At 44.6% G+C, this 26,173-nt stretch overlaps 1 protein-coding gene across 4 annotated transcripts in view; it reads right to left on the reverse strand.

Moving 5' to 3' along the window:
- Positions 1 to 26,173, reverse strand: part of SIL1 (SIL1 nucleotide exchange factor) — a 296,914-nt gene that overhangs the window by 244,979 nt on the left and 25,762 nt on the right. The window contains exon 1 of one of the 4 annotated variants that reach the window (XM_030869478.2): positions 3,910 to 4,098. The exons of the other annotated variants lie outside the window; for them this stretch is intronic. The gene's annotated coding sequence lies outside the window, so the exon portion shown is untranslated. Of the gene's footprint in view, positions 1 to 3,909; positions 4,099 to 26,173 lie in introns of those variants that run through there. 4 annotated transcript variants of the gene reach the window in all.

Raw genomic sequence — 26,173 nt, forward strand, 5'->3', positions numbered from 1 at the left:
GTCTGCCTGCCGATGCAGGGGACATGGGTTCGTGCCCTGGTCCAGGAAGATCCCACATGCCGCAGAGCAGCTGAGCCCGTGAGCCATGGCCCCTGAGCCTGCGCATCCAGAGCCTGCACACCGCAACGGGAGAGGCCACAACAGTGAGAGGCCTGTGTACCGCAAAAAAAAAAAAAGAGTCATGTACCACAATGTTCATTGCAGCTCTATTTACAATAGCCAGGACATGGAAGCAACCTAAGTGTCCATCAACAGATGAATGGATAAAGAAGATGTGGCACATACATACAATGGAATGTTACTCAGCCATAAAAAGAAACGAAATTGAGTTATCTGTAGTGAGGCGGATGGACCCAGAGTCTGTTATAAAGAGTGAAGTCAGAAAGAGAAAAACAAATACCGAATTGGGAGATTGGGATTGACATGTATACACTGATGTGTATAAAATGGATGACTAATAAGAACCTGCTGTATAAAAAAATAAATAAAATTCAAAAAAAAAAAAACCCTATCATGAGTACCATTAACTGAGACCACTCCCTGGCTCTACATTTCCTAAACTATAAAACGGGTGTAAGAATATCTACACCCCATAAAAAAAAAGAAAAGAAAAGAAAAAAGAATACCATATGCTAACACATATATGAAATCTTAAAAGAAAAAATGGCTCTGAAGAACCTAGGGGCAGGACAGGAAGAAAGACGGAGACATACAGAATGGACTTGAGGACATGGGCAAGGGTAAGCTGGGACGAAGTGAGAGAGTGGCATGGACATATATACACTACCAAATGTAAAACAGCTAGTGGGAAACAGCCGCATAGCACAGGGAGATCAGTTCTATGCTCTGTGACCACCTAGAGGGGTGGGATAGGGAGGGTGGGAGGGAGACACAAGAGGGAGGGGATATGGGGATATATGTATACATATAACTGATTCACTTTGTTATACAGCAGAAACTAACACAACATTGTAAAATAAAGCAATTATACTCCAATAAAGATGTTAAAAAAAATGAATGAAGAAAAAGACAGGAGGCAGGATGAGAAGGTCTGAGCATGAATCCACAAACATAAATGAAATAACAATTAGAAGGCATCCACCTATATGGAAAAAGGCACAACTTGCCTTTACAAACGCTCCTGTCTTTTTGAATATTCTCATTTATAGCAAATCTTCATTCTTTGAGGGTGAAAACAGTTATTGCATTCCTATGTCCCAAGAGCTTTCATATTACTACCTCATTTAACCACTCTTTAAAATATTATTCCCATTTTTATCCATTGGAAAAACCAACCCTACGAGGTGAAATAACTTGTCCAAGGTCATATGGCTAATAAGAAATAGATTCAGAATCAAAACTCATGTTCAGGGGCTTGCCTGGTAGCGCAGTGGTTAAGAATCCACCTGCCAATACAGGGGACACGGGTTCGAGTCCCAGTCTGAGAAGATCCCACATGCCATGGAGCAACTAAGCCCGTGCACCACAACTACTGAGCCTGCGCTCTAGAGCCCACACACCGCAATTACTAAGCCTGTGCGCCACAACTACTGAGGCCCGCACACCTAGAGCCCGTGCTCCACAACAAGAGAAGCCACCACCACAGTGAGAAGCCCGCACACTGCAACGAAGAGTAGCCCCCGCTCGCCGCAACTAGAGAAAGCCGGCGCGCAGCAACGAAGACCCAACACAGCCAAAAATAAATAAATAAATTTTTTTTAAAAAAACTCATGTTCAGGGAATTCCCTGGCAGTCCAGTGGTTAGGACTCTGCCCTTTCACTGCCGAGGGCCCGGGTGCAATCCCTGGTAGGGGAACTAAGACCCCACAAGCCACGCCGTGTGGCCAAAAAAAAAAAAACTCACGTTCACCACTAGGTCCACTTCAAATGAACTGTTAATTCATCTGAACTCAAGGGACAAGACTGCTTACCCATGCCATTTGGGTTTTAAAAAAAAAAAAGTATGGTATCATGTATTAATGAAACTGATCTCTCATATGGTTCAAAAATGTCTCCGTCAGAGTTGGATTTTCAAAACTACTTTGTACAAAGGCCATATCAAAAAAAAAATTTTTTTTATATGGGAATTCCCTGGCAGTCCAGTGTTTAAGACTCCACTTCCAATGCAGGGGACACAGGTTCGATCCCTGGTCAGGAAACTAAAATCCCATATGCCGGGTGGTGCAGCCAAAAAAAACAAAAACAAAAAACAAAGGCCATATCACTTAAGTGATGCCACCCACAACCCCGTCCACTTGCACCTACACATACCATTCTAAAGGAGAACAAGACTCAGTGAGAATTAAGTTCTGGCATGTTCATTTCAAACCCTTTTTTTTAACTTTCAGTTTCACTTCATTATCCTTTTCTCCTGTCAATGAAACACACCAGGGCTCAAAATTGGCCTCTGCAGAGAATAGCTCCTATTCAAAGACAGCAGGAAAGGTGAAGAAAGCAGGAATCAGAGGACAAGGCAATTTCTCATTCCTGAGCTACCACATCCCTACTAACATACTCCCCATTCCCATCGTCTGTAAAATGGGAGCAATAAGTCTTTTCTGTTGCCAATTTCATCAGAACAGCACATGTATTAATTAGCTGATAAAATTCACCAAACACCCAAAAGAAAGGTAAAAATAAATCTGGTGTGGCAACACCTTTAAAACCCAAGGTCCATGTTTTCAACTGAAGCCACAGACCAAGTCCTGATCCATTTTGAACAAACATCAATCCTAATATCCTCATGTCCTGACTCCCATCAAAATCCTATCCAATCTCCAAATTTGGCTAGTTTTATCATAAAAGAAAAGAGCTTGGGTAGGTTGGGAGCTAAAAACACACACAGATACAAAACACATCTTTCACACTGTCAAAACAAACACTGTGTTTATAAAAATCAATTTCTTCTCTTAGCAAACATGGAGGATTCATTCCTTACCTGCCTACCTAGTCTGGGTTTAATCTAACCCCCTCAATCCCCCAAAGCAGTTTGCCTTTTTGTTTTGTTTTATTTAGGCCGGAAAGCCAGCTGGACTTGAATCGAGGCCAAGCATTTAAAAATATTAGAAAATTGATCTTACATATGAATCATATTTTTTAAATTATTATTATTTTTTAAGGCATCAAACAGCCCTCTAGCTCCTCTAGTGCAAAGGAAACCCCCACTGGCCTCTTAGGTGTTGAGCATTTCCTGACTCCTTGTTTTTCCCACATGGGGCTCATATTTCAAATGATTTTCTCCTGCCTTCTTTGGCAGAGAATTTCAAAGCGAGGATTTCCGGACCACCTAAATCAGAACCACCTGGGAAGGATTGCAGGTGCCCATGCCCCACTTTACCCGAAATTCCTGTAAGTAAAACCCAGGGATATGCACAACCTTCTGGGTGATCTGAAACACACCCAAGTCTCTAACCCCTACTTTAAAGGCAAGTATTTCATCTACCAGGGCAAAGGATAACACAAGACAGGAGTGGAAATACGACGCGGGTAGGGCTCAATTCCACATGGTGAAAAGACGCCAGAATGTCAATACTGGAGCAGCTGGACAAATGCAGAAACTGAGGCCGGGAAAAGGGAACAGGGAAGGGAACTAAAACAGATGCGAAGCCAAAAGCCCGTCTCGGAGGCCCACTGCCTCATCTCCTGGCCTTTAAACAGGGTTACGGGAGACGTTTTGAGAGGGAAAAGTAGGGAAGGCAGCCTTGGGCTGAGAGGCCAGGTCTGAGGAAACCAGTGAGGAGCCCACAGTCCCCTTGTACGTCCCGCTTCGCAGACACTGGGGGGGGGGCGATATGTAGGGACCCCACAACAGTGCCGGGAAGGCGCCGGGGCCTCTGGCAGGAGGAGACCCGGGCAGCGCCCTGAGCCCCAAGCCCAGGCCCAGGGCCGGGCAGCCCTCACCGCCCCTACCTTCGGCTTCCCGCCCGGCAGCCGAGGGGCAGACACAACCCCCACAATTCCAGGCGGCCGCAGCGGCAACCAGCTCCCTGTACGCAGACGCAGCGGCCACCGTCAGAAGCCGTGAGCGCGCGGCTATTATGTCACTCGCCTCCTCGCCCAACTGTCGTCTGCCGGACAGCGTACGGCCGCCTCACTCCCTTTCCCGCACTCGGAGTTGTCAGCCCCACCCCTCCCGGCTTCTGTTAAGTCCCGCCCCCTAGCGTCTATCTGAGCAAACCTCCTGGAACTTATTTACCCCAGTATCCCTCCGCCAGCGTGAGGTACCCGCGGGCCTAGTTCTGCTCCTAAACCAGAGCTTAACTTCTTTCTAGCGGAAAGATCATCAGAAAGAAGTTAGAGGTGAGACTGCCCTGGTGGTCCAGGGGGTTAAGACTCCGGGCTTCCACTGCAGGGTACGTGGGTTTCCTGGTTGAGGAACTAAAATTCCCACAAGCTGCATAGTGCTGCTAAAAAGAAACCAGAGGTGGTAGGGAGTAAAAAATCAAACTGGTGTGACTCAGTAGGGATAAAGCAGTAAGAAGTCTGAAGCAATAAACAGTCCTTAGAAAATTTATGCAGAATAGGGCACCAGCAAGTCACCTACTTTATATACTTATGTAATGTGTGAATTGAAAACGACTAATTATTTTAAAAATAAAAGTCACCATCAGCTCTAATTCCGTTCTACCACTGAATAGCTTATTTATATATGCCAGGTGTTGTGTATACATTATATTTACTTCTTATAACTTCTTTTTTTTTTTTTTTGGCTGCGTTGGATCTTTGTTGCTGAACGCGGACTTTCTCTAGTTGCGGCGAGTGGGGGCTACTCTTCGTTGCAGTGCACAGGCTTCTCATTGCGATGGCTTCTCTCGTTGTGGAGCATGGGCTCTAGGCGTGCGGCCTTCAGTAGTTGTGGCTCGTGGGCTCTAGGGCGCAGGCTCAGTTGTTGTGGCGCACGGGCTTAGTTGCTCTGCGGCATGTGGGATCTTCTTGGACCAGGGCTCGAACCCGTGTCCCCTGCATTGGCAGGCGGATTCTTAACCATTGCGCCACCAGGGAAGCCCCTCATAACTTCTTAAGATCAGCGCCGTCACCCCCTTTTTATAGATGGGGAAGCTGTGGCTCAAAGAGGTTGAAAGACTTATACAAGTTCATACAGTCTGAAAGTGCTATAACTGGGAATTTAAGTCAGAGAAAGGATAATCTAAACAATAAGAGCAAACAATCAACCTATCTGTTTAGTTCCTTTCCCTTTTCCATGTATTATGTGAGCTTCTAGCAGTTAATCTACTTTCTTGATTATGTTTACTCCAAGCAGATGGAAGATTGACTTCACAGCCATGAACAAACTTTGGTTAGTAGCCTGGGAAGAGAGAACAAGCCCCTAGGCTTCAGTGAGTAGTGCCACTTTATTAGAAAAACCTACATAAGATACTTCTCTGGGACTGGGTGGGAAAGGACAGGGAACAGCTCACTTTTCCCATGGAACACCCAGGAGGCTGGTGAGAATAGCTGGGCCCAGGAATAATTCTAGTTTGTGTCACTGCCTAGTACCACGAGGACAGATAATAAATGTTCAACAAGTATTTACTGCATCAGTGGTACATTGCATAGTGAACATATAAATTACAACTGAGCCTGACACAAGTTATAAAAAAGATATTAATAAAGTACTACAAGAGTAAGATGCTTAAAAATAGAATAACTCAAATCTCAGAATTCATACTTAAACGCATGAGCCAAGAGAAGAGTCCAGCTGGACACAGAGCTGCCAACACTCACAGGAGCCTGGCTTCCTTCTTGGGACAGATCTAACCAGCTCAAATATGTGCAGAAGGAAAATTCTGTATCCCCCCAATCCCCAAACCTCTAAAAGCCCTGACTGAGAACCCCTTCCCAGGGGAACTAGCTCCAAGCTCAAGCCTATTGAGCTGCTAAAATCAGAGTGCAGGGCTGGACCTAAGCAGATTGACTCTACTCTTGTGGCCCCCAAACAAGGAGGACCACTGTAAAGGTGGAAAGTTTGAAATCCAAGGATCAGATTGGGTGGTGGGATTACGTTGGTCTCTTCTCTGTTCCCTGTATTACTCTTGGAATTGAGCGGAAATAAGTTTTAAATTTCCTTTTCAATAAGTAAACAACAACTAAAAAGCCTTCTGTCCCTTACAACTCTGTTGGAGAGCTTCCAAGTTCCTTCTTTCACTCCCCAGAAGAGCAAAACCTTGGAAAGGTAAAGAGCCTGGGGAACCACCTTCAACCTTGCCACCATCAATTAAAGGAAACCACAGCAGCACCCACCCAGAGCCCTGGCTAGGCAGAGATTTATATGATCGATCTGGCCTACCTCAACAAGCAAAATGTGAGGATAGATCATTTCTCCTCTGATCAAACTTTCCCAATTAATCTCTGACAAGCCTGATACCAAGTTGTGTGAAAGCATTCCTGACATCAGGAATTGGCTCCCTGCTCTCTCTGGATGGCCCTAGAATGTTGAGTGTGGGGAGCCGGAGCCCTAGCTCTCTGTCTCACCACCCCATTGTCCTGCCCCCTCCTCTGTGTGTACCCCCCAATCCCAGCTCTCACCATACACTTTATTTTTTTTAATTTATTTAATTAATTTATTTATTTGGTTGCAGCAGGTCTTAGTTGCAGCAGGTGGGCTCCTTAGCTGTGGCATACAAACTCTTAGTTGCGACGTGCATGTGGGATCTAGTTCCCTGGCCAGGGATCGAACCCGGGCCCCCTGCATTGGGAGCATGGAGAGTCTTAACCACTGCGCCACCAGGGAAGTTCCTCACCATACACTTTAAATCCTGCTGCCAGGAATCACTTCTGAACTCCAGACATTTTATTTACTTGAACATGAGTACTGTGCTACATGCGGTGAGGATACATCTCTGATACTATCCCACCTGTTCTTACCCTTAAAGAGCTCAGAGTCAGATGAGAGACACAGAAATGTAAACAGATCAAATCAACACAGTCCAGCAAGGGCCATAAAACAGAAATTTTAACAAAGAGCTATAAGTTCACACTTCTGTCTATCTTTCCAGATCCCTTATGTGAATAAAACTTTTTCACATTCATCATCTTGTTTGCTTCAGACAGCCCTATGAGGCAGATGGGGCCAATTTTTATCCCCATTTTACAAATAAAAGAAAAACTCTTCTCTCTGAACTCTTCAGAGCTGTGCTGTTCAACACAGTAGCCAATAGCCACATGCAGTATTTAGATTGAAATTAATTAAAATTAAATAAAATTTTAAGCTCAGTTCCTTAGTCACACCAGTCACATTTCAAGTGCTCAAGAGCCACATGTGGCTAACGTCTACCATATTAGACAGTGCAGATTATGAAACATTTCCATCACCGCTAAAAGCTCTGTTAGAAACAGTGCTTTAGAGGTCTTGAGAGGCTGAGAGTCAGTGCAAGGGCAGGACTGTGAAGCTAGAGAGAGCTCTCTGCGGTCCCAGAAAAGCTAAATCGAGCTGCCAACATGGAAGAAGCAAGAAGCTGATAGCAAGAAGCTGAGAGGAGGGACTTCCCTGGTGGCGCAGTGGTTGAGAGTCCACCTGCCGATGCCGGGGACACAGGTTCGTGCCCCGGTCCAGGAAGATCCCACATGCCACGGAGTGGCTGGGCCCATGAGCCATGGCCACTGAGCCTGCACGTCCGGAGCCTGTGCTCCGCAACGGGAGAGGTCACAACAGTGAGAGGCCCGCGTACCGCAAAAAAAAAAAAAAAGCTGAGGGGCACTGCCAAGGAGACCAAGAGGAACTGGCCGTCTGAACCAGGGTCCTCTACTACCTGTGCTGCACTCAGATGGAGTAGGTGGCAGCAGCTAAGGCAGGGCAAAGATGAGATGACCTCTGCCCTGGGACTGGGCACACTTGAGCCCATCAGCAGCTTCCTTGGTGCCAGTCAGGAATTCTAGGTCTCTCTAACCCAGGAGACATCAACGACCCCAGTGTCTGTGCTTTACTCAGGTGCATTTCTGAAGGCCTCAGTAGCAGAAAAGGAGAATTTTAAAAACAGTGTTTTCAGCCCCTGAGAAAGGGATGTGAGGCCTCTGGATGGCAGCCTTCCACCTGCTAGAAGGCTTTGGCATCTCCAGGGCGTTTTGGCCAGAAAAAGGTAAGTAAATTTAAGCCGCACTTGCTTTCAGCTAAACAGGCCTCTCTGGTTCAAAGGGAAAGCACTCAAAAGAAGAGACTCAGAAGACAGACAAGATTCAAAGGGTTGGGCTTCCCTGGTGGTGCAGTGGTTGCGAGTCCACCTGCCGATGCAGGGGACACAGGTTCGTGCCCCGGTCCAGGAAGATCGCACATGCCGCGGAGTGGCTGGGCCCGTGAGCCATGGCCGCTGAGCCTGCGCGTCCAGAGCCTGTGCTCCGCAACAGGAGACGCCACAACAGTGACAGGCCCGCATACTGAAAAAAAAAAAAAATTCAAAGGGTTCTCACCAAACAGCTCCCACTGAGGCCAAAGCTAAACCCCAAGAACCATGATTCTGTCTCCAGAAACACCTTCAACCACACACCTACTCATGTACACAGACATTTGACACAAATGTACTGTCTATGGGCACCCACAAAGGCACTGAATCACAGGAACACAGAGCAGACAGCTACAGCCGCATAACAAAGCATCCACAGTCATTTATTTAGCAATTTGGGCAGGGCTTGGCAGGGAAGAATAGACTCTGCTCTATGTACTGTCCACTGGCGTGGCTCAACTAAGGCATGGTTCTCACTCACATGGCTGGCAGTTGCCGCTGGCTGTCAGCTGGGACCTCAGCTGGGGCTGTCAGCCAAGACACTGACAAGTGGCCTCTCCCAGGATCTGCTTGGCCTCCTCACAACTTAGTGGCTGGTTTCCAAGAATGAGCATCCCAAGAGAACCAAGCATTAAGATGCATGGTATTTTTACGATCTAGCCTCAGAAGTCACGTAGCATTATTTCTGCCGTACTCTATTGGTTGAACCCTTCTCTCCTCTGACATTGTCCCTAATAAAGGTCCCCAAGCACCAAAGCTTTGGGAGATCACACGTGGAGAATAAGGCTTGCCATGTGGCACGTCACAGGACGTTGGATCATCAAATCCAATATCGTTGTCAGCAGAGAGCCTAGAATTGGGATTGTAGAGCAGTGTAAGAACAGGCTTTGAAATTGGACAGACGTTTTAAGTCCTGACTGCCCCTCACTAGCTAAGCAAGTTGCTTTAACTTTAAGCAATGTTAGAGGTGTGTTTCCTTATTTGTAAAAAGGAGATAATATTAGTACTCACCTCAGTAATTGTTATGGAGATTAAATGGGATAATATATATAAAGCATTCAGCCCGGTGCCTGGCACAGTAAGTGCTGAATAGTTCTTAGCTATTACTATTCTTTTCCATGCCTGTTGGCTACACAGATGTTGTGCTAGAAGCTGGGCAAAGTTAAATCACACACATATACACATGTGGGTACTTATAGACTCACACAGGGGATCCAGCTTTATATCCCTACTTATATTCTAAGTAATTATCACACTCTCAGACGTACACATATTACACACATATTATACATCATGCCCAGACTCTATAGGAGCTTTTGCAGAAAGGTTACAAGAGGTATTACTAAGGCAGACAAATCCTCCTTCCAGTCAAAAATGAGACACAAAAAAACGAAAGGTATGGCAGTGTCTCTGGGACAGAGGGTTTCAAGGGGGTTCTTCTGGGGAAAAGAATACTGCATTTTCTGAGCTGGGTTAGAGTGACAAGTTGAATGTGGTTTTTCTCAGCAGTGTCTTCATTAGTCCATATGTTGGAGCACACAACAGGCCAGCTCAGGTGTCAAGGGGCTGGTCACATGCAACTAATCATTCTTATTTGTTTACCTAGTGTGGCTTCCCATTTCCCCACAGCCTCTGCAGAGACGCCCAGGGTGGGAGGCATTGGCACCAAGATCATTATGGAATTATGAGACCCATCGAACCATCATTAGAGCCACTGTGGGGAAATAAATCTTCCCTGGCTAGAACAGGACTGCACAGCCATGGGAACCCTCCTAATGTGTGTTCCTCAGGAACTGGTAGGGGTAAGAGCTGAAGAGTGGGGTAAGGTTAAGGGGTCCTTCTCCAGGGCTGGGGATCTAGGGGCTCTGGCCTTGTCCACTCCTCATCCTGGGGAACAATGATAATAATGACAACCTAATGTTAAACAGAACTTTACAGTTTATATCACTTTCTTGCATTCATTATACCATTTAATTCTCATAGGAATCCTGTGAGATGCAGGATACATTGTCCCTCATTAACCAAAAAGGAAACTGAAGTTCAAATACTCTGAGAGATGCGGCATGGTAGAGATGACCCATGGAACATGTGGAATGGAGTGCTTCTGAGAGTCCAGTTAGACCTCAGCTTTGATCTAGCTGCAAATCTAATATTTTCATATTACAAATAGGTCAGCTTTTATCTACCAGAGTATATCCATTAGTTAACAAATTTATTGAGTTCATAAGCCAGGTGGTATGCTAAGAGCTGGCCATATATGGTGAGTGAGCTGACTTAGTCCTCAAGTAAATTAAAGAAAGCCTCAACTTTTTTGCACTCCTGTCATTCAGAGGTGGGTTATATTTCCCCTCCCTTTGAATCTGGGTTGGCCTGTGACTGCTTTGACCAATGGAGTACAGAAGAAGTGACACTCTTCAATTATAAGCCCCATCTTTCAGAGTTTCCATTTTGGTTTTTTGGATACCTGAGCCACTCTTTCATAAGTCCAATCACTCTGAGGGAGGGACAGTATGGAAAGGGGCCCAGGTGAGCCCAGGCTTCCAGCTGACTTGCCAAGGTACCAGACATATGAGTGAAGCCTTCTTGGACCCTCTAGACCAGACCAATTTCTAACTGAGTGCCGATGAGCGGTGCCAGTCAACATCACATAGAGCAGAAGAATCATCCAACCAAACCCTTTCTGAAGTCCTGTTGCACAAAATCATGAGATGTAACAGAATGGTTGTTTTGGCAAACCTCTTCTATAAAGGGCCAGATAGTAAATACTTTAGGCTTTGTGGGCCACGTACCAACTCTGTCACATATTGTTCTTGTTTAGGGGGTTTCTTTTACAACCGCTTAAAAATGTGAAAAAAGTTCTTAATTTTTCAGTTATATAAAAACAGGTGTGGTGCAGTGATTAAGAATCCACCTGCCAATGCAGAGGATACGGGTTCGAGCCCTGGTCCAGGAGGATCCCACATGCCGCAAAGCAACTAAGCCCACAACTCAGTAGTTGTGCACCACAACTACTGAGCCTGCATTCTAGAGCCTGTGAGCCGCAACTACTGAAGCCCATGTGCCACAACTACTGAAGCCCACGTGCCTAGAGCCCGTGTTCCGCAACAAGAGAAGCCACCGCAATGAGAAGCCTGCGCACCGCAACAAAGAGTAGCCCCCACTCGCCGCAACTACAGAAAACCCGCACAGCAACGAAGACCCAGTGCAGCCAAAAATAAATAAATTAATTAATTAATTTAAAAACAACAACCAAAAAAACAGGTGGTAGGCTGGATGTGGCACATGGGTCCTGCTATGCCAACCTCTGCTTTAGGCCACTAAGGTTTGGGGTAGTTTGTTACCTAGAAATAGCTAGCCAGAACAGTCCCTTCCTTCATGAAGCTAGAAGACTGCGAGGAAGACAACATAAAACAAAAAAACAATTACTAGTTAATCAGATTGCTGCATATGCTCTAAATGCCATGGGACTTTAACAACACTGATGGCTCCAGGAAAGGACTCCCCCCGAAAGGTAACATTTAGACTGAGACTTGAAGGATGACTATAAGTTTGCAGGTGAAAAGAAACAAAGAAGCATATAGTGGGCCCAGCATTTTGGTTCAGTGTGGGACTCTCTGAAGGGCAATACTAGTTCCAGAGCTCTCTCTTGGATTGGCGAAGGACTTCTTCCTCCACCCAATCTTCTTCTGCCTCCTGCCTTTCATAGGTATTGTTCCCTATGAACATCTGGAACCCTGAACCCAGTCTCAGTTCCTGCCTCTGGAAAACCCAACCCATGACACTTGCTAAAACAAAAAGGGAATTTATTGACTCACGTACGTGGAGAGTCTACAGGCAGAGTCCTGAGTGTCAAGCAGAGGTAGGTTTAGAGCTCCAACTAGGGTGACCAACATGGGACACAGGACTTTCAGTCCTAAAACCAGGAAGGTCACAGACAAACTCCAATGTATAACCAGGTCTTGATCTTTCCATGGCTTGGCTCTACTATCACCTGGGTGGGATAATTCAGTCTCAGGCTCTACACAAAGCAAGACAGGTCAGCACATTCAGACCCTGTATTCTCTCAAGTTGGAGACCTGCAAGAGGGAAACTAGTTTGCTACCCTTATAGCTCTAAGTAATTGGATTGAGTCTTATTGGCTCTCATTGGCCTGCTTGAGTCATGTGCCCTTATTTTTTAAGTTTAGTGTTTTTTGTTTTGGGGGGCACTTTTTTGGCTGCACCACGCGGCATGAGGGACTTCCCCAACCAGGGATGGAACCTGCAGTCCCAGCAGTGGAAGGGTGTAATCTTAACCACTGGACCACCAGGGAAGTCCCAAGTTTAGTATTTTTTTAATTGACATAATTCATTTACTAAAAATTCATCCTTTTAAAGTATGAAATTCAGTAGTTTTTAGCATACTCACAATGTTGTACAATTATCACCACTATCTAATTCCAAAACATTTTCAGCACCTCAAAGAGAAACCCCAGACCCATTAGCAATCATCCCCATTCTCCCTTCCTCCAATCCCTGGCAGTCACTAGTGTACTTTCCATCCCTGTAGCTTTGCCTATTCTGCATATTTCATATAAATGGAATCATATAACATATGGCCTGTCTTCTTTCACTTAGCACAATGTTTTCAAGTTTCATCCATGTTGTACCATGAATTAGTACTTCATTCCTTTTTATGGCTGAATAATATTACCCTTGTATGAATATACCAACATTTTATTTATCCACTCATCACATTATGGACATTTGGGTTGTTTCCATTTTTCATTGTTATGAATAATGCTGCTATGAACATTCCTATACAAATTTTTATTTGAAGACCTGTTTTAAATTCCCTTGGGTATACACCTAGGAGTAGAATTGCTGGATCATATGGTAACTCCATGTATGGCCCCATTTTTTAATCAATCACTGTGGCCTGGAGGATGGAATCGTCTGATTGGTTTAAACCTAAGTCACGGGCTCTACTCCTGGTGCTGAGGGTGGAGTCAGTTTCACTAGAACAACACGGACTGAGGAGAGAATGATGTTTCACCAGAAGGAAATGTGGAACGGATAGCAGATGCAGGGTGAATGGACTCGAGGCAGCAAATCCACAGATGACCACTGCAAATAACTACTTTACTGAATGCTTACTATGACCCAGGCACTGTGCTAAGTACATGCATTATCTCATTTAACCCTGCTAGCAACTTCATGAGGTTTCTACTATTATTCCTATTTTACATATGAGGAAACTGAGCCTCAGAAAAGTTGAGTAAGTTGCCAAGTTTGTGTATCCAGAAGGTGGGAATTTGAACCCAGTTCTGATTGCAAAGCAAAGTGTCAGAGAAAAAACAGATTTTGAGTTATTTCAAAGTGTATCTACTAGAGGCTCTTTTATTTCATTTGCCCAACATTGTTATAATCATTGTAGAAGAGTCTGTGTAACCAAAAATTTCCTTTTACATCAGGAACAGGGAAGAACAGGTTTTATAATGAAAAAAATCACAGTTGACATTTTTTTCCTTTAGATTTCCAAGTAAGCTTCCAACTTAGTGAGATACTGCATCATTGGCATTGAAATTAAGCAGCAATATTTCTCAGAAAGCCCCCATGCTTCTTGTAACCAACCATCTTTTTCAAATAGGTCTAGCAGAAATTCAGCTAAATTTTTCTTGTCATGAGATTAGGAAATGCAGAACACCACATCCTCCCACCACATTAACCTCCCTCAGACATGATTTACAAGAGCTCTTATCATAGGCTCTTCTGCAGTCCTCATGGTGAGGACCTGAGGCCAGGGATTTCTGACTCTCTGCTCCAGTAGACCAGAGCTTGGGCAGTGTGAGATGGGTGGGACAGAAGATGTGAGGTTGCCAAAGAGTTGAAAGGGTACAAGGAGTTGCATTTCATTGCCCCCACACCCTCTGCCGAATCCAAAAAGCCAGTCTTTGGAATATCATGGAAGAATAACTTCATATTAAGCTGCATACTGTATTAAGCTTCATACTAAGCTTCAGGCTTACAGCACCGCACTGACATTTAAGAGACTTCCTCCCACCATCTCCTCCTCCCCAGTATACACACATCCCCACCAAAGCAACTTGCATCCTAAGCCCTTAAAAGATTTACTGCCAGTATCACAGACAAATTAGTGAATGCTCCAGCAGTTGTTTCCAAAGACAGGACACTCATTTGCATGAGGAGTTGCATGCCATCTGCATTATATTTGCAAGTAATTTGCATATCATGTCTGCCCTGTCAGAATGTACATAAATCCTTTATACTTTTGCTTTTTTATTTTCTAAAAAGGACTATGCCTCCACATCCTGCCCAGACTGTCTGGTAAATTACCAGTCGAGTATTCCTAGCTTGATTGTGAAGAGCCTCACGTGCCATGCTAAGGAGATCTCAAACTGTAGCGAATCCCCAAGGATATCAGAAACCAGTTTGAGATGCTTCCTTCATTCATTTATTCAACAAATCTTTACTGAACACCTACAATGTACCAGACACTGTTCTGGGTGCTGAGGATATATCTTTGAACAATGAGATAAAAATAATTACAGCATTAAAAATTAAATGCTGGGGACTTCCCTGGTGGCATAGTGGCTAAGAATCTGCCTGCCAATGCAGGGGACATGGATTTGAGCCCTGGTCCAGGAAGATCCCACATGCTACAGAGCAACTAAGCCCGTGTGCCACAACTACTGAGCCTGCACTCTAGAGCCCATGAGCCACAACTACTGAGCCTGTGTGCCACAACTACTGAAGCCCACACACCTAGAGCCCATGCTCCACAACAAGAGAAGCCACTGCAATGAGAAGCCCACGCACTGCAATGAAGAGTAGCCCCCACTCGCCACAACTAGAGAAAGCCCGCACACAGCAATGAAGACCCAACGCAGACAAATTAATTAATTAATTAATTTTTTAAAAAATTAAATGCTGTCATTTCAGAAGATCACTTCTCACCAACCCAATCAATAAATACAAGTGCAAACCAACACAAAAATCTCAAAGTGTTTGGCTATAAGGTAGTCATCTGGGTATTACAGACTATGCTTACATTTAAAAAAATTAATCCCGAAATTAAATAATACATTTCTTTTTTTAATATTTATTCATTTATTTGGCTGCATCGGGTCTCAGTTGTGGCATGCAGGATCTTCGTTGCGGCATGCGGGACCTTACATTGCAGCACAGGGCTCAGTAGTTGTGGCATGCTAGCTCTCTAGTTGTGGCGTGAAAGCTTTAGAGCATGTGGGCTTAGTTGCCCGTGGCACGTGGGATCTTAGTTCCCTGACCAGGGATTGAACCCGCGTCCCCTGCATTGGAAGGCGGATTCTCAATCACTGGACCACCAGGGAAGTCCCAAATAATACATTTCTTAAAGGGTACTGAAGACCCCTGAGAATACATCCACAGTGATACATGAGCCCCAGGTTTGAAAAACACTAACTAGAGAGTCATTAAAAGATTTAAGCAGGGGACTTCCCTGGTAGTCCAGGGGCTAAGACTCCACGCTCCCAATGCAGGGGTCCCAGTTCGATCCCTGGTCTGGGAACTAGATCCCACATGCCGCAACTAAGTGTTCACATGCTGCAACTAAAGATTCCACATGCCAGAACTAAAAGATCCCGCATGCTGCAACTAAAAATTCCACACACCACTAAAGATCCCGCAAGCAGCAACAAAGATCCCTCGAGCCGCAATTAAGACCCAGTGCAGCCAAATAATTAAAGAAAAATAAATTTTAAAAAAGATTAAAGCGGACTTCCCTGGCGGTCCAGTGGTTAAGACTGTGCTCCCACTACACAGGGCACAGGGTTCAATCCATGGTCAGGGTAAGATCCCACAAGAAAATGACCTAGGTTTGTGTCTTAGTTCTTTCTGACAGCTACATGGAGGGTGGGCTGGAAGCAGTTTCAGGTCAGAGGCTAAGAGATCAGAGAGAGACTTCAATAGTCTGGGTGTGACTCAGATGTGGCGCTGTCCACAATGCCAGCCTCATAAACCTTGGCCCCCTCACTGATGTCTGTCTGAAATCAAGTCACAACACTTACATGGTAGCTTCAGAAATTTTACATAAAAATTTGTGCAGTCACAGAGAGGGGTCACAACCTACATGGTTTCACTTGAAAAATCAGGTCTAGACATGTCTATCCAAATTCTCTTATGCAGCCATAAGTTGAAGGTCCTTCTCAACTCTTCCATCACCCAGCTCTCAACTGACTCTAGTGTCTCTCTTCTTGATCTTTTAAACTCTGGGACTCCAAATACATCATGTCTTAATTTTGTGGAGCAATTCAACTTCTATTTGAAAACCCCAGGAGTGTTTGAAAACAATGGGCCCTTCAGTTCCAGGACCTACCCTATGGGAAGTTATAAATAACTTAAAAAAAAGTTCTGTCCTTAAGTAAAGAACCTTATCAAGAGCAATAGCTCTGTAAGGGAGAGAAGAGCCAGAGATAGATAGCAGAGGGAGAATCACGACTATAGGGGGGAAAGGAAGCCCATGGCCAAATACAAAGATTCAAGGGGTAGGCCACAAACAGCTCTCATTAGGTCTTAGTCACATGGTTAGGGTGGATTGCTTGGTTTAGAAGCTCAGAGGTACCCAGACAGGGTCTGGTTAAAAACCCAGGGTGATGCCAACCAAAAAGAGGAGAAAGGTAATGGACAGGAGTCTAAGGAGAAGTGAGATGTAGAGAGATGTAGCAGAAAACAAAAGAAGAGCTTCAACGGGCTTCCCTGGTGGCACAGTGGTTGACAGTCCGCCTGCCGATGCAGGGGACATGGGTTCGCGCCCCGGTTCGGGAGGATTCCACATGCCGCGGAGCGGCTGGGCCCGTGAGCCATGGCCGCTGAGCCTGCGCGCCCGGAGCCTGTGCTCTGCAACGGGAGAAGCCACAACAGTGAGAGGCCTGCGTACCACAAAAAAAAAAAAAGAAGAGCTTCAAGAAAGAGGGAGCCAGCAATGTAGAACATCACAGAGAGGTCAAGTACAAGGAAAACTGGAGAGAAGTCATTGGATCTAGCAATTAAGGTGACCAAAAGAGCAGTTGTAGTGAGGTCTTGTGGGAGATACTGTTAATTATTTACCCCAAAGCTATTTTCCCACCCTCCTTCCCTACTTACAAGGACTACCTCCCACTAAAGGGGAGGCTGGATAATTTCTCAGTATACCTTCCCCCACTCCTTTAAACCCAAGGATAGACAAGTGACCTAGTTCTGGGCAAAGGGACTTGGGAATAAGCCTAGAAGCTTATGGAAAAGATTTTCCTTTTCAATACAATATATATCTTCAACCCCTTCCTTTCCTGCCTTGAAAGTTGTATATGAGCTCATGCTGTTCAGAGCTGTGGCAGCCATCTTAGGACTGTGGGGGGGACAAGCTCAAGAATGGAACAAACACCCTGAGGAAGGCAAATGAGAAAAGCCTGGATCTTTGTGTGTGTGTTTCTGTCTGTGTGTATGTGTGTGTGATCTTAGTTCCCCAACCAGGCATTGAACCCAGGGCCACAGCAGTGAAAGCACCGAATCCTAACCACTGGACCACCAGGGAACTCCAAAGCCTGGACCCTTGATGGTATTACTGAGAGGTGAAATTACCCAAACCTGAAGCTACTTACCTCTGGATTTCTTGTTATACGAGATAAATAAATGTTCTTACTTCTTAAATCACTGTTAGTCAACTATTTCATTATTTACAAGCATGACACATGGTGAACATGGAAGCCAGAATTACATTTACTGAGGAGGGAATGAAAAACAAGAAAGTAAAGATTCTTAGTGCTGTCCAGGGGTTTCCAAATGCCAATTAATGAACTAGCTGCATTAAAATTACAGAAGGAGCTTTCTAAAAATACAGCTGTCTCTCCTTTATTCCTGGAATATTCTGATTCAGTAAGTCCAGCACAGAGCACAGGGATCTTGCTTTTTAATAAGGGCCCCACTGGTACACCATTTTGGAAAGTTGTTGGCACTTTCTTATAAAGTTAAACATACACATATACACCTACCCTATAACCTACAATTCCACTCCTAGATATTTACCCAGGAAAAAGAAAAATATATGTCCACAAAAAGAAGTGTATGAGAATATCCATAGTAGCCTTATTCATAACAGCTGAAACTGGAAACAAGCCCAAATACCCATAGCAGAAGAATGAAAGAGATCAAGGGCTGGGGATGATTACAAAGATAACCAAGGGGGCTTCCCTGGTGGTGCAGTGGTTAAGAATCTGCCTGCCAATGCAAGGGACACGGGTTCATGCCCTGGCCCAGGAAGATCTCACACGCCACGGAGCAACTAAGCCCATGCATCACAACTACTGAGCCCACATGACACAACTATTGAAGCCTGAGCGCCTAGAGCCAGTGCTCCACAACAAGAGAAGCCATGACAACGAGAAGCCAGCGCACCACAACAAAGAGTAGCCCCCGCTCACTGCAAATAGAGAAAGCCTGTGCACAGCAACAAAGACCCAATGCAGCCAATAAATAAATAAATAGATAGATAGATTTTTAAAAAAACAAAAAAGATAACCAAGGGACATTGGAGGCCTGATCACGACTGGAAATCAGACCCTGGAGCCAATGAGCACAGTTCTGTGGTTTTCTCTGGTAGCCTCGAGACAGGAGCAGAGTAAATGAACGTTGTCCGAGCTATGTATGGGAAATAGAATGGGAGGGATGAAATGACAGGATGACAGGAGGCAAAGGGACTAAAGGAAGTGGCGAGAATGGAGGCAAAGTGACTATCTCTGTCTGAGGTTTCTTTTTTTTTTTTTGGCCGCGCGATCTCAGTTCCCCAGGGATTCCCCAATCAAACCAGGGATTGAACCCATGCCCTGAGCAGTGGAAGCAAAGAGTCCCAACCATTGGACCGCCAGGGAATTCTCTGTCTGAGACTGTTTTTGAAACACCCCTGTCCAGGCTTCCCTTATTCTGCCCCCTTTGGCTCTGCCCTCCATGTGTTTCGTGCCTCCTTTTCCTTGGATTCAAAGTAGGAAAACCAACCAACCCATTTTGCACACTGGGACTGAGGCTTAAAGGAGAGAAAGTAGGAAAGGTCAAAGTCAGTGTTGAGGGAAGTGAAGCAAAAGCTGAGGGCAAGACAGAGATGTCCCTGAGACGTTCAGCCTACCTGGGGACCCTAGAAAGGGCAAAGGCAAAATCCCAAGTTTGTGTGGCAGCCAAGGAGGTTGACCCTGCTCTCACTGAGGGTCTGAGGAGCTGTTATCTATGGGATAACTGGTAGCCTGAAAAATTAATTGGCCCGCTCCGGATAGGAGATAAAAGGAAAATTCTACCCAAGCAGGTGTCACACTAATTTGGCAGGAGGCTGGGTGCTGATTTGCATATGTCAACATCCTCTTCCCTTATTCTTCCCTCTCCCTCAGTAAGGCTGGTTTCAAGCTGCTCCCTAGGGAGGAGCATCAGAGAAGCGCAGCCTTGCATGGATGAAAATTAGGCTTTCTAAGGAGAGAAGTCCTGGAAAGGAGAGTGGAGACAGCTGTAACCTTACAGCTCTAACTTCCCTTCCTCTCTCTCCTTGCAGGCTCAGTAGAAGGAAAGGAAAAGAAACCAACACTATCAAAGGTCTACTTTCTCTCTCTCTTTTTTTTTTTTTTTTTTTTGTGGTACGCGGGCCTCTCACTGTTGTGGCCTCTCCCATTGCAGAGCACAGGTTCCGGACGCGAAGGCTCAGCGGCCATGGCTCACGGGCCCAGCCGCTACGCAGCATGTGGGATCTTCGCGGACCGGGGCACGAACCTGTGTCCCCTGCATCGGCAGGCAGATTCGCAACCACTGCACCACCAGGGAAGCCCTCAAAGGTTTACTTTTTATCCAGCCCTATGCTGAAAGCATTTAACCTAATCTTCCGAACAACCCTGCAAGTCCAAGATCATACTCAAGTAAGGAAAGAGGATTTTGGGGGAGGGGAAGTGTCACACAGCTAGTGAGGGGCCATGCCGGGACCCCCAGTGCATGTCAGTCTGACTCAAACTCTGAACTGTTTCTACTATAATGAGCTGAGTGGTGTTTTCTGTGTGTGTCAAAAATTAATCGAGCCTATAGCCAATGCAGATACTTAATTGTAGAGCACTGACTTGCAGGAAAGGGTTCAATTTCCCTAATTCCCAGGGCACCTAGTGACACACAGAGCAACAGCTAAGACTGTCACCCACCAACAATAACAACAAAACAACAATGGGGGACTTCCCTGGTGGCACAGTGGTTAAGAATCCGCCTGCCAATGCAGGGGTCACGGGTTCAAGCCCTGGTCCGGGAAGATCCCACATGCTGTGGAGCAACTAAGCCTGTGTGCCACAACTACTGAGCCTGCACTCTAGAGCCTGCAAGCCACAACTACTGAGACCCCACACCACAACTACTGAAGCCCGTGTGCCTAGAGCCTGTGCTTCACAACAAAAGAAGCCACCACAATGAGAAGCCCGTGCACTGCAATGAAGAGTAGCCCCCACTCGCTGCAACTAGAGAAAGCCCGTGCACAGCAACAAAGACCCAATACAGCCAAAAAATAAATAATTTTTTTTAATTTAAAAAAAAAAAACAATGGGAGCCACTACTTCTCCAGATCTAAGTGCTGAGTATTGTTTTAAGGGCTTTATAGGTATTGTCTAATATTTATCTTCACAATACCCTATGAGGCAGCCAATGATTATCCTTTCAAGCACCTATGGAACATCTAAAAAACTGATCACATACTAGACAGAAGAGTACATCTCATCAGATATTTTTGAAAATCAATAAACCACTTTCTTTAATCAAAATAGAACTTAACAACAAAAAGATAACAAGGGTCCCATGCATTTGGAAATGCTTCTAGACTCATGGGACAAAAATTAAATCAAAATGAAGATATTTAGGGCTTCCCTGGTGGTACAGTGGTTGAGAGTCCGCCTGCCGATGCAGGGGACACGGGTTCGTGCCCTGGTCTGGGAAGATCCCAACATGCCGCGGAGCGGCTGGGCCCATGAGTCACGGCCGCTGAGCCTGATCGTCCGGAGCCTGTGCTCCGCAACGGGAGAGGCCACAACAGTAAGAGGCCCGCGTACCGCCAAAAAATAAATAAATAAATAAAGATATTTAGAAATTAAAATTAGCTGTGGGAAGCAGATAATGTGATACTTAAAGGTAAATGTGTGGATTTAAATGCTTATATAAAAAAAGCAAAAGCTGGAAAAAAGCATCCAACTCAAGAAATGAAAAAAGAACACACTAATCCAAAAGAGAGTAGGAAGAAGAAATCACAACACAAAACCAAATTTTAACAAATTAGGAAATAGAGATACTATAGAAGATCAATAAAAACTTTTGATAAGCTCAATCAAGAAAAAGAGAAGGCATAAACAATATCAAAAAAATTTAAAGGGGACATAGCGGTAAATATAGTAGAAAATTTTAAATCATAACAGAATACTGTAAAGAATTTTAGGTCAATCAATTTTAAATTTTGATGAAATGGATAATTTCCCTTAATATGGAAAAACAATTCTATAATGGAGATATTATTATTATTTCTTTTCAACAGATAAGGAAACTGAGGAACAGAGAGGAACTTGTTCAAATTCCCATACTAGTAAGAGACAGAGTCTGGATTTGAAGGCCCAGGCAGTGGACCTCTAACTCATCCTTCCTCCTTCCCACATTTACTGAGCACCTGCCACTGTGCTAGGGATTATAGGAATAAAAGACAAAGTTCTTACCCTCAAGACGCTCCCAATCTAGGAGAAGAGATGAGGACAGGGAAAAGGGTGAGTTAAGTGAGCTACCTAGAGCACAAAATTTAAAGATCAATTTACTCTCACTTGCACAACTCTCCTTAAATTTCGCTCTCTATTCTTGGGCCTGCTAATAAGCATAATCACAACTACAAAGTTACATGCTTTCCACATTGAAACAGGTAAGAATTTTGAGCTATGGATTGTGAGGAAAGGGCATTCCAGGCAGGGGGGACTAGTATAAGCAAAGGACAGAACAGGGAAGCAGCATGATCCCTGGTGGGAACTACCAGCAGTTTGATATTTCAGAGGCATACAAATCAGTGCAAGGTAAAGAACGGCAGAGGAGAGGCTAGAGAGAGGGCCAATGTTCGTGTCATTGTAGGTGCTAAGGATTTTTGACTTTACTCTGAAGGTTTAAGCAGAGGAGTGACACGGGCAAAGTCGTATTTTATATGAGCCCTCTGGCTGGAACGTGGATGGTGTTGGGGGCAGGAACAGGCTGAAGGCAGATGACTTAGGAGGCCATAGCAGCATCCAGGCAAGAGATGAAGAGAGCCTGCTCTAGGGCAACAGCAGTTGGACTAAAAAACAGGAAAAGGATTTAAGAGGTATTTGAGATGTAAAATTGGCAGAACTTAGTGGTTGACTGAATGTGGGAGAAGAAAGTGTGAAAGGAATCAAGAATGAGACCGCCACCACCCAGTTTCTATCATGAAAAACTGGAATGCATAGTAGTAATATCAACTTCCATCTCTTTCTTGATTCATATATACATCCAATAATCTATCCATCTTTTTAGTCATTCATTCATTCATTTTTTTGATTCATACATCTATATATCCATCCATTTATACATCTATCCTTTAATCAAATTCTTATGAGTATCAAAGCACCATGAAGAATACATGTATAGGGCTTCCCTGGTGGCGCAGTGGTTAAGAGTCCACCTGCCAACGCAGGGTACATGGGTTCAAGCCCTGGTCCAGGAAGATCCCACATGCTGCAAAGCAACTAAGCCCGTGTGCCACAAATACTGAGCCTGAGCTCTAGGGCCCGCGAGCCACAACTACTGAGCCCACGTGCCACAGCTACTGAAGCCTGCGTGCCTAGAGCCCATGCTCCACAACAAGAGAAGCCACTGAAATGAGAAGCCTGTGCACCGAAACGAAGAGTAGCCCCTGCTCACTGCAACTAGAGAAAGCCCGCACGCAGCAATGAAGACCCAATGCAGCCAAAAATAAATAAATAAAATAAATATATTTATTTTTTAAAAAGTTAAAAAAAAAAAGAATGTTTGTATAAAAATGTATACTACTTGGCTTTACTCATTTATTCACTCACTCACTAAACGTTTATTGACATCCTGCTATGTGCCAGATACTATTCTAGGTAACAGAGATATAGCAGTGAAGAAGCAAAAAAGGTCCTGCTTAAGGACTTAATATTTTAGTGGAAGATACAAATAGAAAGCTAAGAAATAATATAATTTCAAGTAGTGAAACTTCTTTGTAATAAAAGAAACCAGAGTTCCTTGGAGAAATATACAATGTGAGCCTGGAGCATCTTGCAGTACCAGAAAGAAAGGAAGGACTCAAATAAAAACAAAATGATGGAAGTATATCAAGGGGACATAAGAGCCAACTTGAAAGGGCTCCCAGTAACAAAAATCGGAACAATCTGAGGAACAAAATAAAGTATTACTGGATTATAACCTCAAGTAAAAAATAAGTATTCATGAGTACTGATTTAAAAGAATTGACTGAATAAACAAATAAACAAGGAAGAAGAGACAAATCTCTCTTGCAGAATTCCAAATAATTTATGTAGATACCCCACCTTCAAGGAGGTGGAACACAACTTCCCACTTCTTAAGTATGGGCTGTACATAGTGACTTCATTCCAGAGGGTAGAGTAGGGAAAGGGAGGAGGAATAACTTTACAGTGAAGAAACCTAGCAAACTTAAACTCAGCCAGATGATCAATAATAACATCAACAGTAATAAGTCATTCTGATTGATATGATGTAATGAGAATTGTACTTTACTTTTGCAATTTCCTCCCCAAAATCCATAACCCTAATCTAATCACGAGAAATCTCAGGCAAATCCCTACTGAGGGGCATTCTACAAAACACCTGACAAATACTTCGAAAGTGTCAAGTTCATCAAAAACAAGGAAAGTCGGGCTTCCCTGGTGGCGCAGTGGTTGGGAGTCTGCCTGCCGATACAGGGGACACGGGTTCCTGCCCCGGTCCGGGAAGATCCCATATGCCGCCGAGCAGCTGGGCCCGTGAGCCACGGCCGCTCAGCCTGCGCGTCCGGAGCCTGTGCTTTGCAACGGGAGAGGCCACAACAGTGAGAGGCCCGCGTACCGCAAAAAAACACAAACAAACAAACAAACAAAAAAACAAGGAAAGTCTGAGAAACTGTCATAGTCAAGAGGAGTCTAAGGAGACATGATGACTAAATAGACTGCAGTATCCTGGAAAAGAAAAAGGACATTACGCAAAAATTAAGAAAATCTGAATAAAATATGGACTTTCGTTAATAATAATATATCAATAATGGCTCAATAGTTGTGACAAATGTACCATACTAAAGTAAGACTTTGTTAACAGGGAGGGAAACTGGGTGTGCAGTATATGGAAACTCTGTACTGTCTTTGCAACTTTTCTGTAAATCTAAAACTATTATAAGATTAAAATTTTATTTTTTGTAATTTTTTAAAATAAATTTATTTATTTTTGGCTGCACTGCATCTTCATTGCTGCACGCGGGCTTTTCTCTAGTTGCGGCGAGTTGCTTCTAATCCAAGGGAGGAGCTAGGAAAGGTGAGGAAGAAAAGGAACCACCTGTGTGGCTCTGGAAAAAAACATCCTTAACCAGCATGTCTGGGGATGGGGGTAGGGATGTTTAGAGAGGAAGATGAAACCCACCAGACTGTCAACATCGAATGCTTGCATCTCAGACTACCAGCCCACATGGGGCAATTACTAAGTCTTCAGGCTAGAAAGATCACCACTAAATACAAAAATCTCTCCTTGTCTTCCAGGGAACTATATCTAAACTTGCAAACTGAAGGACTTGCTGGCTGAAGGGACCATCTGGGATTCTAGCCCTTCATTCATAAAGTATTTATGGAGCCATTACTATGTGCCGGGTAGTCTATAGGCTCTATGGAAACAGCAAAGAACAAAACAGACTAAACTCCCTGCCCTCAGGAGCTGATCGTCTCCTATGTCCCTGTGCTTTCCTGTAATCTCACCCTTTTACATGCCCAGAGACCCTAAGGCTATAGGGCAGAGCAAGGCAGATCTAGTCATCACTCCCTGAGCCCTGGTAAAACATACAAAAGTCTCCTTTTCAGAACAAAGTACAGTGATCAGCCCCTTGGCAGAGGGTGAATTTTCCCCGGGGCCAAACCCAAGCTGGGAGCAAAGGCCCCACATCTGGAGTGCCATTAGTTTGGATGTCACTGCAATTATCACGTTGGCTCCAGACAAAGCCAAATCACAACTGAAGACAGGATTTTAAACCACGACCTTCCAGAGTCTCATTAGGTAATTGATGCTGATCACATTGCTTAATGGGGACCCATAAAATGCTTGCTATTTATATTACAATGGGCAAAGAAAAGGCTCAGCTAACCAGATAATTGACTGATGATGTAAGGGACTAGGGTGAAGGGGTGGGAAGAGGCATGGAAACCTGGTGAAGTTTCCCTGCCTCTGGATTTTAGCGTCTCATTGGTGATGATTGTTTGACTGGATTCAGAAGAGACTGTGTACCATGGTCTTCACAAAGCCCAAAGCTGCTCTTCCCAGGAGCCAGGGACTAAGATAAGAATTGTCATTTAATAGGATTTTCTACAGCAGGCTAAATCGTTTGCTAAATGAGCAATTTCAATCACCCTTTCCCATCCACTAGGAGGGAATTAAGCTCACTTCTCCTCCAGCCTATACCCCCATCTCTCACATCTTCATTCCCTCACCAGCTCTTAGCAAGAAAGGTGGTCTGGTTGAAGTACAGAAGGTACAGATTATAGCAAGATGCTTTGGGCCCAACTGAGTTCACCAGATCAGGAGACTATAAGAGAGTTGCAGCCATATTCCCTACTCCTGCACACCCCAGACCACCCTTGGAGAGCCATGCACACCCTCCAAATGTGGGTCTCCTTAGAACAAAGACCCCAGGGTAGGCAAACTTCTCCAAAACTTGCC

The sequence above is a fragment of the Globicephala melas genome, chromosome 3, assembly GCF_963455315.2.
Source record: "Globicephala melas chromosome 3, mGloMel1.2, whole genome shotgun sequence".
In the NCBI taxonomy this organism is placed as follows: Eukaryota; Metazoa; Chordata; class Mammalia; order Artiodactyla; family Delphinidae; genus Globicephala; species Globicephala melas.